Source organism: Arachis hypogaea, chromosome 16 (assembly GCF_003086295.3).
Source record: "Arachis hypogaea cultivar Tifrunner chromosome 16, arahy.Tifrunner.gnm2.J5K5, whole genome shotgun sequence".
NCBI lineage: Eukaryota > Viridiplantae > Streptophyta > Magnoliopsida > Fabales > Fabaceae > Arachis > Arachis hypogaea.
The window spans coordinates 74,936,054-74,941,808 of record NC_092051.1 but is presented as its reverse complement, the minus strand read 5'-3'; the positions used below and the strand labels follow the sequence as shown (position 1 = coordinate 74,941,808).

The 5,755-nt window shown below is 38.6% G+C and overlaps 1 non-coding gene across 1 annotated transcript; it reads right to left on the bottom strand.

Moving 5' to 3' along the window:
- Nucleotides 1-2,770: 2,770 nt before the first annotated feature.
- LOC112761276 (small nucleolar RNA R71) lies at nucleotides 2,771-2,878 on the bottom strand. The gene has a single exon (XR_003181678.1). It is a non-coding gene; the product is annotated as a small nucleolar RNA R71 (small nucleolar RNA).
- Between the last annotated feature and the right edge of the window lie 2,877 nt (nucleotides 2,879-5,755).

The window sequence follows — 5,755 nt, the reverse complement described above, 5'->3', positions numbered from 1 at the left end:
CACAAGAGGAGGGGATGTAGCCACTGACAACGGTGATGCCCTTGCATAAAGCCAGCCATGGAAAGGAGTAAGACTGATTGGATGAAGACAACAGGAAAGCAGAGATTCAGAGGAACGAAAGCATCTCTACACGCTTATCTGAAATTCTCACCAATGATTTATATAAGTTTTTCTATCCTTCTTTTATTACTACATTTCGAAAACTACATAACTATTCTATATCCGCCTAACTGAGATTTACAAGGTGACCATAGCTTGCTTCATACCAACAATCTCCGTGGGATTCGACCCTTACTCACGTAAGGTATTACTTGGACGACCCAGTGCACTTGCTGGTCAGTTATGCGAAGTTGTGAAGATATGTTTAGACCATGGTTCTGTGCATCCGTTTTTGGTGCCATTGCCAGGGAATCAATTTCAAACAACAATTCACAACCTGAGTAACAATTTTGCATACCAAGTTTTTGGCGCCGTTGCCGGGGATTGTTCGAGTTTGGACAACTGACGGTTCATCCTGTTGCTCAGATTAGGTAATTTTCTTTTTGTTTTGTTGTCAAAAAGTTTTCAAAAATTTTTCAAAAATTTCTCCTTTGTTTTCGAAAAAAAAAATCTTAAAATAAAAATATTTTCAAAAATATATTTTTCTTCAGAATTTTTAAGAATGAATTCTAGTGTTTCATGAAGCATGTTGAAGCCTGGTTGGCTGTAAAGCCATGTCTGTAGGGAATGTCAGGCGTGTCATGTCTGGATTACATGCTAAAGCTTGGCTGGCTATTAAGCCATGCCTGACCCTTTGATTGGAGCTTTAGACTAAGAATGCTAGATTCCTGGAATCCATATTAAAAATTTTGGAATCCTTATTTTTCTTTTTCAAAATAATTTTCGAAAAAAAATTAAAAGAAAATACAAAAAAAACATAAAATCATAAAAATCAAAAATATTTTGTGTTTCTTGTTTGAGTCTTGAGTCATGTTATAAGTGGTGTCAATTGCATATTCATCTCACATTTTTCGAAAAAATTTCATGCATTCATAGTGTTCTTCATGATCTTCAAGTTGTTCTTGGTAAGTCTTCTTGTTTGATCTTTGCATTTGCATGTTTTGTGTCTTTTCTTGTTTTTCATATGCATTCCTGAATTCTTTATGTCTAAGCATTAAAGAATTCTAAGTTTGGTGTCTTGCATGTTTTCTTTCCATTAAAAATTTTTCAAAAATGTGTTCTTGATGTTCATCATGATCTTCATAGTGTTCTTGGTGTTCATCTTGACATTCATAGTATTCTTGCATGCATTCATTGTTTTGATCCATAACTTTCATGCATTGCATCATTTTTCTTGTTTTTCTCTCTCATCATAAAAATTCAAAAAAATCAAAAAAAAAAAAAATAGCTTTCCCTTTTCCTCTCTTAAAATTTCGAAAATTAGATTTGACTTTTTCAAAAATTTTTAAAATCTAGTTGTTTTTATGAGTCAAATCAAATTTTCAATTTAAAAATCTTATCTTTTTCAAAATCTTTTTCAAAAATAAAATCTTTTTCATATTTCTTAGTTGTTTTCAAAAATTCCAAAAATATTTTTCAAAAATCTTTTTCTTATCTTTATCACATAATTTTCGAAAATAATAATAACAACTAATGTTTTGATTAAAAAATTTCAAGTTTGTTACTTGCTTGTTAAGAAAGATTCAAACTTTAAGTTCTAGAATCATATTTTGTGATTTCTTGTGAATCAAGTCATTCATTGTGATTTTTAAAAATCAAATCTTTTTCAAAACTAATTACAATCATATCTTTTCAAAAATATCTTCTTATCTTATCTTTTTCAAAGTTTGATTTCAAAATATCTTTTCTAACTTCTTATCTTCTTATCTTTTCAAAAATTGATTTTCAAATTTGTTTCAACTAACTAACTAACTTTTTGTTTGTTTCTTATCTTTTTCAAAACTACCTAACTAACTCTCTCTCTCTCTCTCTAATTTTCGAAAATATCTCCCATTTTCGAAAATCACTAACTCTTTTTCAAAAATTATTTTCGAAATTCTTTCTTTTTCATCTCCTTTTATTTATTTATTCATCTACTAACATCTCTTCCTCACATCACTCACCAAATTCGAACCCCCTCTTCTATCTATGTTCGAATTTTTTCTTCTTCTCTTCTTCTACTAACAATAAGGAACCTCTTTACTGTGACATAGAGGATTCCTCTTCTTTTCTTTTTTTTTTTCTTCTCTTTCTTATGAGCAGGGACAAAGAAAAAGGCATTCTTGTTGAAACTGATCCAAAACCTGAAAGGACTCTGGAGAGGAAACTATGAGAAGCTAAATTACAACAATCCAGAGACAACTTTATTGAAAATTTCGAACAAGTAAAGGAGATGGCAGCCAAACCCAACAACAATAATGCAAGGAGAATGCTTGGTGACTTTACTGCACCTAATTCCAATTTACATGGAAGAAGCATCTCCATTCCTACCATTGGAGCAAACAATTTTGAGCTGAAACCTCAGCTAGTTTCTCTGATGCAGCAGAACTGCAAGTTTCATGGACTTCCATCTGAAGATCCTTTTCAGTTCTTAACTGAATTCTTGCAGATCTGTGATACTGTTAAGACTAATGGAGTAGATCCTGAAGTCTACAGGCTCATGCTTTTCCCTTTTGCTGTAAGAGACAGAGCTAGAATATGGTTGGACTCTCAACCCAAAGACAGCCTGAACTCTTGGGATAAGCTAGTCACGGCTTTCTTAGCCAAGTTCTTTCCTCCTCAAAACCTGCGCAAGCTTAGAGCTGATGTTCAAACCTTCAGACAGAAAGAAGGTGAATCCCTCTATGAAGCTTGGGAAAGATACAAGCAGCTGACCAAAAAGTGTCCTTCTGACATGCTTTCAGAATGGACTATCCTGGATATATTCTATGATGGTTTATCTGAGCTATCAAAGATGACAAGGCCACTGTAAGTTTCATGAATGAAACAAGGTCTTCCATTAGAAATTTGGAAGCACAAGTGGGCCAGCTGAGTAAAAGGATCACTGAAATCCCTCCTAGTACTCTCCCAAGCAATACAGAAGAGAATCCAAAAGGAGAGTGCAAGGCCATTGACATAAGCACCATGGCCGAACCTGTAAGGGAAGGAGAGGACGTGAATCCCAAGGAGGAAGACCTCCTGGGACGTCCAGTGATCAATAAGGAGCTTCCCTCTGAGGAACCTAAGGAATCTGAGACTCATCTAGAGACCATAGAGATTCCATTGAACCTCCTTATGCCATTCATGAGCTCTGATGAGTATTCCTCTTCTGAAGAGAATGAGGATGTTACTGAAGAGCAAGCTGCCAAGTTCCTTGGTGCAATCATGAAGCTGAATGCCAAATTATTTGGCATTGGAACTTGGGAAGATGAACCCCCCTTGTTCACCAATGAACTAAGTGATCTGGATCAACTGACATTGCCTCAGAAGAGACAGGATCCTGGAAAGTTCATAATACCTTGTACCATAGGCACCATGATATTTAAGGCTCTGTTTGACCTTGGTTCAGGGATAAACCTCATGCCCCTCTCTGTAATAGAGAAACTAGGAATCTATGGGGTGCAAGCTGCTAAAATCTCATTAGAGATGGCAGACACATCAAGAAAACAGGCTTATGGACAAGTAGAGGACGTGTTAGTAAAGGTTGAAGGCCTTTACATCCCTACTGATTTCATAGTCCTGGATACTGGAAAGGAAGAGGATGAATCCATTATCCTAGGAAGACCTTTCCTAGCCACAGCAAGAGCTGTGATTGATGTGGACAGAGGAGAATTGATCCTTCAATTAAATAAGGACAACCTTGTGTTTACAACTCAAGGATCTCTCTCTGCATCCATGGAGAGGAAGCAGAAAAAGCTTCTCTTAAAGCATAGTCAACCAAAGCCCCTACAGTCAAACTCTAAGTTTGGTGTTGGGAGGCCACAACCAAACTCTAAGTTTGGTGTCAAACCCCCATATCCAAACTCTAAGTTTGGTTTTGGGAGGTTTCAACAAAGCTCTGCACATCTGTGAGGCTCCATGAGAGCCCACTGTCAAGCTATTGACATTAAAGAAGCGCTTGTTGGGAGGCAACCCAATGTTTATTTATTTAATTTTCATTGTTTTTCATGTTTTATTAGGTTCATGATCATGTGGAGTCACAAAATAAATATAAAAATTGAAAACGGAATCAAAAACAGCAGAAGAAAAATCACACCCTGGAGGAAGACCTTACTGGCGTTTAAACGCCAGTAAGAAGCATGTTTTGGGCGTTTAACGCCAGAACAGAGCATGGTTCTGGCGCTGAACGCCAGAAATGGGTAGCATCTGGGCGTTTGAACGCCAGAAATGCACCCTGGAGAAGAGCTGGCGCTGAACGCCCAGAACAAGCATGGTTCTGGCATTCAACGCCAGAAATGGGCAACAAATGGGCGTTGAACGCCCAAAATGGGCACCAACCTGGCGCTGAACGCCCAGAGTTGTGTGCAAAGGCATTTTACATGCCTAATTTGGTGCAAGGTTGTAAATCCTTAAGCACCTCAGGATCTGTGGACCCCACAAGATCACCTCAGGATATGGGGACCCCACAGGATCCCCACCTACCTCCACTCACTTCTTCTCACCCCCTCTTTCACACAATCCCATAAACACTCTTCCCCAAAACCCCTCACCAATCACCTCAATCTCTCTTCCCCATCACCTATTCACCACTCACATCCATCCACTCTTCCCCATAAACCTACCTCATAAACTCCACCTACCTTCAAAATTCAAAATCAATTTCCCACCCAACCCCACCCTATATGGCCGAAACTTAACCCCCCTCCCTTCCCTATATATAGCCCTCCATTCTTCTTCATTTTCACACAACACAACCCTTTCTTTCCCTTCTTGGCCGAAACACACCTCCCCCCTCTTCTCCATATTTTCTTCTTCTTCTTCTTCATCTAATTCTTTCTTTTCTTGCTCGAGGGAGAGCAATATTCTAAGTTTGGTGTGGTAAAAGCATAAGCTTTTTGTTTTTCCATTACCATTGATGGCACCTAAGACCGGAGAATCCTCTAGAAAAGGGAAAGGGAAGACAAAAGCTTCCACCTCCGAGTCATGGGAGATGGAAAGGTTCATCTCCAAAGCCCATCAAGACCACTTCTATGATGTTGTGGCCAAGAAAAAGGTGATCCCCGAGGTCCCTTTCATGCTCAAGAGAAATGAGTATCCGGAGATCCGACATGAAATCCAAAGAAGAGGTTGGGAAGTTCTAACAAACCCCATCCAACAAGTTGGCATCTTAATGGTTCAAGAGTTCTATGCCAATGCATGGATCACTAAGAACCATGATCAAAGTAAGAACCCGAATCCAAAGAATTACATTACAATGGTTCGGGGGAAATACTTAGATTTTAGTCCGGAAAATGTGAGGTTGGCGTTTAACTTGCCTATGATGCAAGGAGATGAACGCCCCTACACTAGAAGGGTCAACTTTAATCAAAGGTTGGACCAAGTCTTTATGGACATATGTGTGGAAGGAGCTCAATGGAAGATTGACTCCAAAGGCAAGCCGGTTCAACTAAGAAGATTGGACCTCAAGCCTGTGGCTAGAGGATGGTTGGAGTTCATCCAACGCTCCATCATCCCCACTAGCAACCGATCTGAAGTTACTGTGGATCGGGCCATCATGATCCATAGCATCATGATTGGAGAAGAAGTAGAGGTTCATGAAGTCATCTCCCTTGAACTCTACAAAATAGCCGAAAAGCCC